Genomic DNA, 13,420 nt, shown 5'->3' on the forward strand with positions numbered 1-13,420 from the left:
CGATCTATTTTGGGTGTTTCTGAAGAAGGCAGTAAGCCGAAACGTCAAATAACAGGACAATAATATAGTTTTAATTGGTTTCCCCTTTTTGGGAATTTGTGATATTATTATTATTAATAATATTTATATTATCATTCAATTGAAATCCTAACTAATCAAATCAATCACGTACCAATCTTATTAAGCTTTCGATTTAGCCTGGAGAATGTGTGTTATAGTATGCCAGAATATTGGATGAATATGGTAGCATCACAAATACACTGAAATTGAGATTTACGTTTATATTTTCAACTCTTTTGTGATTAATGAAGACAGACAATGCCATGCAATGGTCACTTGAGGATGCAATTGAGAACAGAAGGAACATATCACCTTCTCTTTTTCGATTTCCAACAGCCTGTGTTTCAGAAGGCTTCTTCTTTCATGGCGAGCCCCCTTTTCCCCCAGATGTTCTCTTATGTCACGATAATTTTTTTTTAAAGTCATTTGTTCTAGTTACAATCTCAACAGATTTGAACCACAGGCACAAGTTTATGTTTATAGGGAATATACCAGCATAAATCAAATTGATCATCGTAATCATTTAGTAATACCAATGGATTACATCCATGTATTAAAAATGCAATTAAAAACATTCCATTAAGCATCTTCTGACTGATTTCGTATGTTGCGAGCGAATGCTCTATCGCGATGATGTCACCGGATCCAAGGAAAGATTACCCTTTAAAAGGTTGCGACAAATGGTCTTATACATCAACATATAGACATTTAAGACCATCTTCTCCTACGATTTTAAGAGGCGATGCCTTGATATTAGAAGGTGCCTTGGCCGTGACTCATCGCGTCAAGTGTCAACTCGATTCCAATTAAAAACTGACACTTCTGTAACAGTCGTCTCTTTAACTTCATTAAAAACCATTCCAAAATTTTAACACAGCCGGCTACCTATAATTTAAACTGCTGGGTTTCCAATACGAAACGAAATCGGAAATGTTCAGTTACAGCGTGATTGATAGAAAGCCTCTTGAGAAGAGAAAAGCTTTCAGTTTCTTTTGAGTCAATCTATCTTTTTAATCCCTTGATGATCTAATTAAAGATTTCAACACGCAGATTTGACCAGAGGTCTCATTAGGGTAAAAGAGTTGAAGTATTTTTAACGATTCTAATGTAAAGTGATGAACTATTCTTAACCTAATGATCGCATCCGAGTATTTTTTAAGAATTCAGAAAAAACCTGTTGTTCTTCTACCACCAGCTGCGTTCAAGGGATACATTCATTTAATTTCGACCAGAAATTGTTGTTTTGCATTCTTTTAAAAATCGTGTTGTCAGCATGGTATACTTATATTATACTTTGCATATTGTAATTTCGTCGGCACGAAAAGTCAAAACATAATTATCACTATTGTTCTTGTTCATTTGGTAGTTTTAGTATTTCTCTTCGCATGCGAATCTTTACTTTTCATGTGGGTATAGCACGCCTAAAGTTATTATCACTTTTGTAGTCACTGTGCTTATTACCTGTTTCAAAGCTGCCATCTGGTTTATCTTTCAATGACACTTTTGTATTTATTAATTAGCTTCCAAATTTAATTGGATTATTAAAATCTTTTGTTTTATGAATATTAATCATTGTTAGTGACGATCACAAATCGCCTCGAACCCTTATTTGTAATATTAATGTCAAATGCTTTATATTTCTATATAAACTATGAAAATTTATCGTTTTATTTCTTTAAACTATAGTGCGTGCAACAATCGCTTTCAAAGAAGGAAAGTTTTCGGTCGATATGCATTGTGAAGGGATACATAATGCTTAAATTTACTCTTTTCTCCTCTTTAATATATAGGGTATTTATATAGATTCAAATTTCACCAAACAATTTCATTTGTAATCATCTCCCTTTTTTAGTTTTCTTTTACCTAAAGCAAGTATTTTCAGTTTGTCGTCCATGAATTAAATAAAGGATGTTTGAAATGTAAAATCATTATCATTAGATGTGTCATCAGCTTGTGGCTGATTCTGAATTCCAATACAATAACCAGACTTGACAAATCAGGGATCCCTGATAGCCGATAGTTTGTCTTACAATTCTCATTCCATTACTAACAATAAATGGGTCAATTTGAAATATTAAAAAGTTGTCGCTGTCGTGATGATTAATGGAGCTCGAGACTGCTGACTTTGATCTTTCAGAGGTCGGTTAGGTGTTGAAGTTAGTTGACTATTGCATTGAAAAATTTGCTTTTAACGTGAACTAAATGTAATTACCAGCAATACTGCATAAATTTATGTTGCCGTAAAATCTGACTGATGAACAACCATTAAGATCCAGGACAACATACTGGATCCTGTTTGAAAACAACCCCAACAAGTTGCAATTGATATCTTCAATTATACATTACATTACTTGACTGGAAAATTAACCTATGATACAATATGTTTATGTGTTAGAATAATGAGTCTCGGTACGAGTTTGGATTTGGGAGAATAACTCAAAGCAACACAGTAGTATACTATCGTGTATCCATGAATCTGATGGAAAGGGAGTAGCAAACGGTTTCAGTTCAAATAACGAAAAATATAAAACGAACTGCGAACCAAGTTCGGTCTTCTCTGACTGTGTTTTACATAATTCATTCATTCTATTCAGTCCATACATTCGCATCATTTCCTCCATCACTACATTAGTCAATGTTTGATATAAGGAGATTATTAAGATTCGAGAAAATGAACGGAACCTAATCTGAGAGATATACTAACGGAATCTCCTGTCTAACTATATTAATGTAACACGGGATATTTCCGACAGCAATTGGTCATAAAAATCACAACTTCTGTTTTTATAGGATTATTTTACCATTCTCGAAACGTCATCGGTAATTTCAGATCAAGAATTTTTCGTGACAAGAAGAAGCAAGCATAAAAAATATCTTGAAATTACTTAAAGAACCGGCGATTGAGGAAGCCATTACAATTTGTGGTAGAATATGAACTTTCCGTGACAAGAGGAAGAGGACTTTATTTAAAAAATTAAAAAAATCGTCAAAAGGCCTATGAACCTGCAATGAAGGAAGACAATACAGGTTACGATAGAATAGAAATTTTACTTGACAAGGTAAATTTGACCTTTGGAACCTGTGTAGTCAGAAACATCAATGGTCAATAGAGTGATCCTCGAAACTGGTAAAGAATCTACCCGTCTCTTAGTTAGTAGATATATTATTACATTACTTATAATCCAGAATTCGAATCTTTCTATAATTTCACACACACAAAAATTTAAAAACATTTCTTGCATGTCATTAAAATTTTGTCCTCAATATGTGATGTTTGATAATCTACATTTAAATTGAGATTTTTCTGTATTTTCAAATAATAATTTTCATCGGTTAGCATTTGTACAACCCAAGGACAATCTTAGACTTTGGGTAGTATTTTTGAGTGGATAATTCATATTAAAATGTTTGGTAAAATGTTATTCTGTAATCATTGTGGCCAGACAATAAAGTAGGCTAGATATCAGACTCTATTAGCTGACGAGTAATTTGGATTGACAAAATAATCCTCGGGTTTTTTCATCAGAATAAATATACCCCATATCTAGTAACATATTCACATCATTATGATTATTATCTGTACAGATTTCACACAGATTATGATAGAATTTTTCTTTTATCGGCTAGTATTCTGTATTGAACTTAAGATTATCTGCAATTCTTTTATGAACCAAAAGTAGAATCTGATGCGCTTGTTGTTAGTGTAGGCATGTAGAACGATCATTTCACAAATTGTACGTAATTTACAGTTCGATTCAATGATTGTGGTATTTTATGTCCTTTTTAAACATAAATGTAGTAAGTGGCAACTAAATTAAGCCAGGAATTTTGATTTTGCTATTAATGCGAGTAGTAGAGTATCCCTTTTTGTGCCTGATTTGCAAAGTCTTCATTACAACTATAATGTAAATACATGTGTTTCAAAATTTACCTTGCAAATTGACACACATTATTACTTAAATGGAAAGGCAAGTCAGAGTCCAGTTTTTGTCGGCCTTGTTCTGTTTTCAGAAATACTTTTTATGAATAGTACTGATCAGGAAAAAAAAAGCTGTTGGTTCACACAAGTCCATGGGTAAGCTGTTTTACTCTGTTACTTTATACCTAATATAGTGTACACATACACATGTTGATTACACTTTTGGCCCACTATTCTGGGTTCGATATATATTCGGCCCACAATTACGGTATAATGTTTAATTTCTACACATGACCTTATTACTTCCCTTTAAAAAATACCCACACACTACTAGATGTGTGAATATATAGATGCAAACGCACAAGTTTAGATGCAGTATATATGTTATTTATTTTCATTTTTCGTCTGTAGAATCATCAATCACTCTGCTCTAGTCTAGGTAGGTAGGTAGGTAGGTAGATGACAAGTAGTTGGTAGTTGGAACTGGATGATTCTATGTTGTTGGTTTGGTTGTTGATTCTTCGTTAGATCTGGACGGGTCGAATGACATGGCGGTGAAACTCGGCCCTGGATGGTGTGGCGTGAGTTACTCGGTCTCCTTCATTCTTCCAAACTCGTTCTGATCATGGTATTTCTTGTTGATTGGTGGTCGATTGGTAGCTCTAGTCTAGATTAGGATTAGTTTATATAGGCGGCCGGGTGGATCACGTGAAGAGATTGGCATGCTGGGAAATTTGAATTTCAGTGTCAATCTGTATTTCAAAGTTACATTACAAATTATAAGCAAAGAACAACACTCTGAGACTTGTTGAGTACACTTTACGCTGACATTGGCTTTCATGTAACACCCTAACGGTTGTAAATAGGTCCAATATATTTCTGTCACACTGTTAGAGTGTTACCTTCTGAAATGAATGACATCTTATGATAGGTGATTACCATCATAAAGTGTATTGCACCGTAGAGAGTGACATGTTACACATAATTTTAACAGTGTATCGTAATCAGAGGGTTAAGTTGCCATCTTGAATACAAACGAAGACCATGTTGTTTGGATGGATTCAATTGAAACATCAGCTTCATTTAATGTCATTTTTTCTCCGAAGAGTTTTTAATTACAGAAACCTGCTTTCTCGTTGTCTTTTAATTAACCGTCACCAGCGACACGTCACATTGTGTGCTGGTTTCACTCAAATTACGGAATTCCTAACGTCAAATCAAAGCGAAACGAAATAACTAATCTGTTTTCAACCTTTTAATAAATGTGTCGTTTTACGCTTGAGTTGACATAAAAATTGGAATTCATTCTTTGAAACGATAAAACAAAGACTTGTCGGACATAATGATTGAAATTTTTCTTTTAAAATTTGAAATTGATGAATCTGAATTTTTAACTTGCAATCACAGACGCTGTTGGAATCCAATGCAAGGTCGTATACAGACGCACATTTCATGAAATTTTCATTGCTGGTTAATAACCCCTTCTAATCGCAGAATAGTCGTAACTTATCTGAACCAAAGCTAGTTTTGAAACCTCGAATGTCCTGTCACGGCCAATTTAGAAATGTTTTATTGGGTTCTATACCTTTGCACTTCATAATCGAAAGTTGACACATTTAGCACACATGGTATTTTGAGACAGTTGGAAATATGTCATAATATTCAGGTTGCTCTACATCCCCTTCTCTTCTTGATACAGCTTTGTCATGCCTTAATAGTAGGTCAAATGTCTTGTCACAAACCGTTAACAGTTTTTCATTCCAATTACCAAATGACTTAGTATTTTACTGCCTGTTTTCTACCAAACGTCATAAATCTTGGTTAACTTGTCAACACGCACGTGCATAGTGTGTACCATGACGTGTATATACACGTGCAGTGGTAGTAAAGTTACTTTTTAACTATTATCTTATTAGAAATTGATTGGAACTTGACGTATTGTTAATGTGATTAATGTTTGGTACCATTTTGCCACGTTTTTGAATAATCCAACCTGGTCACTCTATAGATCAGCATAACTAGAAAACAGTCAGATATTGACAAGAGAACTTTGTTGGGATTCGATATCGTTCTTGCTGATCTATCTTAAGTATACTTAAGTATTTATTGGTTTTAATATCTATCCTCTATTACCAAAACTTACATGGATGTGTTTATTTGAATGTCTAGTTATTGATGCCTGTGATGTAGTAAAGTTACAACCGTTATTATAATAAAACTAGAATTAATTATGAAACCCGAATCCGCTCCGTTAAGTTCAATAGAATTAAGATTTAATTCTACGATTCAAAATGGCGTCTGTTCACGACGTCTGCTTCTTTGTTATAAATTCGTAATGACATATTCCTGAAGATTCTTCCGCCCTAATGATTTCTTAATAGCTGAATTCCCAGACTACTTCCGCCGTCTTACTGCCTGGGGACTAATTACACATGCGCGTTATGGTGAACTTCCTTTATGTCTGAATGTTGAGGGAAATTGGTTTCATAACTAAGAGGAATTAATTTCAATACCGAATCTGTAAAGTTTTTACTTCTGTCTTAATTTAATTCATTTTACGTTTTTGAAGAGATGAGAATGTTGTTGAGTTTTGAAATCATTTGATCGATGTCGGAAATTTTTTTTTTGAGACGTATTCAAAGTTTCTGTACCTGATTCTTGTTTGATTAACGTATATTACTTACACGAAATCTAACGGTAAAACAAAACTGAGTTTTGTGTCCTATTATTGGGGGACAACTGAAGACATATCTTTAAAATCCTATGACTGGCAGACATAGCGCCACCTCGGGGAATTGACTATTAAAGTGAAAAAAAGAATAATATTGTTCTTGTCAAGGTTAATTTGTCGAACAGCCAATCAAATTTTCCGACGTTTGAGGGCGGAAATTGATCCATAAATCATACAATCTAATAGTAAATATCTGATGACATAAAATAATATTATGTTTCTAGAGAACGAGACTAGTGTTGTAAAAATGACCACTGCTATATGTTTTATAATGCTGAGGTTGGTGATAAAAAAAAATCTATATAAAACAGAATTCTCCCATCGGCATGTCCTGTCGCGCGCGAAGCAGACCATACCTATCCTTTTCGATTTTTTATTAGAATTATATAGACCTGGAACTCTAGTTATCCCACGACCTTGTCAAATACGAAATCTGACAATGAAATGCAACACTTGTCTCTTTCGTTGGAATTTAGAAAAAAAATTCTTAAATTGGTTCAGGCCTAAGTGTCCCACTCCAGATGTCATTTGTAATTTTTATGCCAGCGACTTTCCAATATGACCACCTCAAGGATGAAAACAAAACAAGACATAATATTCTTCGAGTGAAAGAAAGTTGAAGGGAATGTTGTTTTAGGAAATTTGGTCTCCTCTTGAGATTAGAAAAGGATTGAGTATGAGTCGCCATGTTGTCTTTGTTTCTGCTACTCAGTGACTCAGCAACGTTGAAGTGTCGTCTGTTAAAGAAGCTGTTCTGCAGACTACTAATTACCGCTAATTAGTTCAATAATTGATGAACTACTTGGAATCTCACTACAATTTTATTTCAATAGGTCTAATCGACCGGAATCTAAACACCTTCCCTCTTTTTCAAAATGGCGGAAATATGGCGGCTCTCCTCAGTTACTAAGAGACCCGACACGAGTCTATAGCCTCAAGGCTGATTTGCGCTAGATCAATGTGACCTTATTAAAATAGTTGAAAAATAGGGACGCCGTAGTTACTGAAATAACTAAACAATAAAAATATTCGTTTTTAAAGGTATATTTTTGGGGAGGGGGGGATGGGTGGTTATATGTATGACAAAAATAAATTGTATGTTTTAGTGCTATAATTCAAACGTGCATTTTTGGGGTTTTCATTCATTTTAATTTTCATTTTCAGTGACAGTGAAGTTTTATTTTGAATCAGGCATAGGGCCTACTTGGAGAATATAGCTCCAGATAATTATCAGATAAGAATAAACCTGCAAATCTAGAAACTAGTAATGTCGAGCATCCGTTATAGAGCCAAAATAAAATGACCAGCATGAGGTAGTTTTGGTGTAATGACAAATCATTGCCTTATACTTTTTGATCAAAATATGAGTAAAACAATGTTCGTTTTGTGGGAACTGTGACTCTAGAAAGAAAGAAAGACGTAAAAATATCATGACGAAGAACCTAGCCTGTATTTTACAATGCCGAGTACAAGATTAATTAAAACATCTAATTATTCCGCCAGAATCAAATTAACGGTGGATCAGACGAAAAGAAGAGAGGCGCGAAACCATCTGCTGACCTAATTACCTCCCCTTTCCAACAGGAAGCAGACGTATAAAAATTAAATCATCACGCTCGTTAGTATTTAGTTAATGAATTTCAATTGTTGGTTGCATTTCATCGGTTCGAACTCTGCTTGTCCGTAAATTTCTTACTGCAGGATTTTGATGTCGAATGATGTAACAGCATAGTATCAAATTACTCTTGACTTTTCCAATGTTTTTCATGTATTTAATTTCCCGTTACGACACTCATTCTTTGCTTTTTATAACATGAAAAATCTGGAATGTCGTGGAAATGGTTTTTGCATTTTCACTTGCATGCTAATCGTAGAGGTTGCGAACATTTCGGATTATGTCCCTTTCCTTCAAATTTGAACTACGACAGATGCGTTTTGTTTTTGTTATTTTTTATCCAATTAAATACTATGAATATTTCAGCACGTGCGTTGCTAGGGTTAAGTTTGTCGTCTGCTGTGTTAAAAATAATTAGTTCAAGGTGATTATCTCCCTTTAGTCTAATCAAGTAATGAACATAGAAATTCACACATTTCTTCACAACGCACGTGCATGCTAAATGTGTGTAACACTCTGTAATAATTATAAAATTCTCGAGGGACCGAAGTATCCTGCTTGTTTATATTTTTCATCTCTTTATTGTCATTCCACCGAGTTCCTTTATGTACTTTATTTTTAAAGAAATATTTTTTTTATATTACACAATACGGAAAGAAAGAAGTTCATCGCTTAACTCAATCTATTTCCCAGTTTATTAACATTATGTCACATATTAATAATTGAGATAAGTAAAAGTCAGAATAAACTACATAATAATGCATAATAATATAATAGTACTGAACAAAACATAGGCTACTAAAGACACAATATATCGTGAACAACTATTTAGAATTTAAAGTTATATGCAAAACATCACTCTAGAATTGAGTTAGTCAACTTTATACCTGATGTGGAAAATCATTATATTTTATGTCAATTTCGGTATGAATTCATTGATATCACTTAGTGAAATGTTTTCTTTAAGCATTTACTTTAAATGAATTATGAATTAGTTATATAAAAAAAAAAATCAGAGATGAAAAATGACAATAGTAACGGTGGTTTAATCGATTGCAGAAAAGAATATTACTGCTTATTTCAATAGTTTTTAATACAACATAAAACGAGACGTCCCAAATTAAATTCCTAGAAAATGAAGAGTTCTTTTGGAACCTGAAAACAAGCCCTGTCAAAGCTAAATTAGTAAGAAGTATTCAACAATCACAGACCAAAAATATCTCCACTATCCGATCTTTTAGTCAATTAAAACATCTTTCTATGCTTACCATGACGTTAAATATTTAAAAAGTTCATTCAGTGTATCTCTTACTTCACCATGTTATATTCTTAACTTACAGAAATAAATCCTACCAAATTTTGCGTCTGAAATTCGTAGTTTCAATATTTCTTCGATAAGGTTTGCAATTTCAAATTGTTTACAAAGTTACAGTAGGTAACTGATCATGGGAAGCCTCGTCACCTAATGGGTTTTTAAATCCCAGCCACACTACCCTAGATTTAAAACCCACCCCAGGAAGATTATCAAAAAAATGGCTATCGTCTCATGCGGTTTTCATGTCACTGGATCAGTTTTGTGAAATAGCCTTTGGTTTCGGTCCCCATTCATACTAGCAAATTACTTTTGTACCTTCAAGGGAAAGATTCATTTCATATTATGTCACGGAAATGAACGGCTTTATGGGAAAATATGGCCGGATATGACGAGGGATTAGTCCTGAATAAAAATGACATCAAGGAATTAACACGTGGGACTTTTGGCAATGTGTTTCCTTTTGTCCTGTCGATCAACATTGAGTTGCATAGAAAATATTTGATTTTATTGGTCTAGTATGTCACATTTTACGCATATGAAGGCCAGCAATTAACAATCAATGATAAAAAATCACAAATACGAATAGAAACTGAGAAAAAGGAGAATTCCGAGAAACTGATGGTGCTTCTCTCTTCCTTAACAATAATCAATTTTATCACCTAAAGAGAAAAAATAATGCCAAAACAGTCCTACACACAAACAGACAGGGTTTTGGCTGATATGGTCAGTGAGTTTTATGGTTTTATTTATTTTTTTAATAACAAGATAATCAGTGGAATCATTTAAATTGAAAAATAAACATTCCTTACTTGGAGTAAAGAACCTGATACCCTCATTATCACATAAAAGGTTCAACTGGCAAGACATTTTAAAGACTTCAGAAGGTGAATAAGAACCCTACATAGTAATGAAGGGAGATAACTGTTTCAATACGAGTTATATATATGAAACCACAGTTGATTTGATGGTGTTGTTTATATGCCTCTACTTTGCGCAAAAAAATCTGCGAAACAGGAAGTTGAAATGCAGATATAGTTTTGGGTTAGTTTGTAGGACAAGGGAACTGTTTTTTGAATATTGAAACGGCAATTAAAAGGAAATAGTTATTCTTCTCCTACTCTAAATAATGCAATAATCGTTCAAACTATGTGGGCAACATGAAATCATCGTCTGCCAATTTCCTTATCGATTATCTTTATATATTTAAGAACTATAGTGGTCAATTGAATGAATGAAGTGAGTGTGAATGAATTGAATTTTCATTAATGGCTATTTTTCAGGGGGGACAATATATATGATGACCCCTAGTCAGAAACTAGAGGGACATGTGGGATTTTAACTCGTTAAACCCGAAGAGGTTCGAGTCATTTGTAGTCTTAAAGGGATTGTGAAGAGGTTTTCTAGCCTTTTTATGTGTATCGGGGACAATAAGTTGTGATACACTTATGCACTATCATCGATGTCACGCATCCAAACAGGAGCATTCCTCTAGTAGTTCTTTCACTTTCAAGAGCATAGCCTGAAATACTAGTACCTTTTATAAAGTTTAACCCGTGAGCCAGCCAACTTGTCAATTATCGGCTAGCTAAAGGGTTGTATCAGCTGGCTCAATTGCAAATTGCTAAATTGGTTACAAAGGAAGTTATTAACTAAAACACGAATGCTGAATTTCAACATTTTAATCCATATCAAGTAAAATGCGACTACAAAAGAAGAGGTTAAATGCGATTCAAAATTCTAGAATTACAGACAACAATTTTAATTTCCAAATACTTAACAATGTGTTCGTGAGAACTTGCTTTCAACATACATTTCTATGCTTCAAACTAAAATGCACCGAATTGCAAGATTTGGGTGCACAGTATGAAAAGTAACTAAATTAGGTTCCAAGAAATACAATTTTAAAAGAATCAAATCTTAAGCTGAATATATCTGGATCTTTTAATTTAACTTCACTAACTAGTCCAGGAAAGAATTGCAATTCATGGCAATATTTGATGTTGTCACGAATAAAGGAGATCGTGTTCATATTCAGAGCATCGAGTTTGGCATTCTTAATAACCCAAGGGTGAAAAACATACCACTGGCACACTTAATGAAGGAATTGCGAATTTGAAATGTCTTTGTCATATCCGCCAGAGGGGGCTTTTCATACTAAAGTGATACCTAGCGAGCGTCGGTGGAAGTAAAACGTTAATTGCTCGAGACTAATCAAAATCGACTCCAGAACAAAGCTTATCCACGCAGTTGTCGTGCACATCTAGGCCTACCAGTTCTACATCACCTCGCATTAATCAACTCCATTTCCTACTATCAGTCCTAGAATATCATATCATTAGATGCAATTAGATTTATTAAATTTTAGAGAGTGATATATATAAAGGTAGTAAAAGATTAGTCAAACCCAGTGTGTAAATTCTATTGTTACTCCCCCACCCCCTCTCCATAGCCTAACAGATGGACAGAAAGCAAGTATAGAAAGCCACAAAGGTACGCCTACTAGCCAGGGGCCAGGAAATTAATCATGAAATTGTTTTTGATGACTCAATGACATGAAACTGAAATAGGAAATATTAACTAACAAACCATTCTTTATATAATACAAAACCCAATATTGAGGGTTCTTCAATTTTATGTCGAGACAGCGAGTATGGTGATATTAAAGAGGCAGTATGAATGTTAACTATTATTATTAAAGTGAATTTGTTTTAAAATGATTTATTATAAAATGGAGTGTACTAATGGTAAAGTAAGCAGCTTAAACTAGTTTTGGTGTAAGACGTTGTTAAGACTCGATATTTTAAGTTGAAACCTCCAGAATGAGTAAAAGACATATTTCTATAATTTGGCGAAAGACCTTACAGAGATTTTAAAGAGGTTTTCTCTTCTGTGTGTATCGGAGACACTGATAGCATCAGCATTCCACAAAAATAAGTGTAAGATGACGTTACTAATCGCAAAAATTATGCTTGTATAACCTAAGGCATGATAACCCTTCTCGATTAGTGACGTCATCAAACACATCATCCACAGTTTTAAAGTCTGATTAGAAAATAAAATGGTGCAAATTGATTCTATCAGTGTTCCCGATACACATAATTTTTTTTCAAGAAACCTCTTTACTATCCCTGTATGAAGTTAACGTTAACCTTTTAATTGGTTTTTGGGGTTCAAATATTAACGGCAGGATCTTTTTTAGTTAAATTTTCGGATTCGGATTAGTTAAGGGACTCATTATTTGTGATATATAGATTTCATTTATTTGATCACCGAATATTTTCACTCTTCTTAAAAAGATAAGCTCGCGAAGCAAAGTGACATACACCCACCAGCAGCTTTGATTGCAAGCACAAATCATTGTTTGTAGCCTGTACAGTGAGCATAAGCCAATTGTGAACAGACGGATGAAAATGTGCTTCCATACTATGTTTGGGTATATAAAATCAAAAGAATCTCTAAAGAATTTTACCCTGTAGAGTGAGAACGAGCCAAATGTGAACGGACCGACGGACAAATTATCAGATCATCACGAAAATTGATAGGGATTATTTTTTAATGACATTGACCTACAAAATAAAAGTCAAAAGTATCTGTAAAGAATTATATACTGTAGAGTGATAACTCTACAGGATAACAAGATAATCAGACTGCCCCTTTAATAGTAAAAGATGGTATAAGTAACCATCATGTGACATAAACCAGTAAATATTTCCTTGTCGTAGGTTTGCAACATATTACATGTCAATGTTTCATACATCCTCTTGAGTATTATACATGTTT

This window comes from Lottia gigantea (assembly GCF_000327385.1).
Source record: "Lottia gigantea unplaced genomic scaffold LOTGIsca_6, whole genome shotgun sequence".
Taxonomy (NCBI): domain Eukaryota; kingdom Metazoa; phylum Mollusca; class Gastropoda; family Lottiidae; genus Lottia; species Lottia gigantea.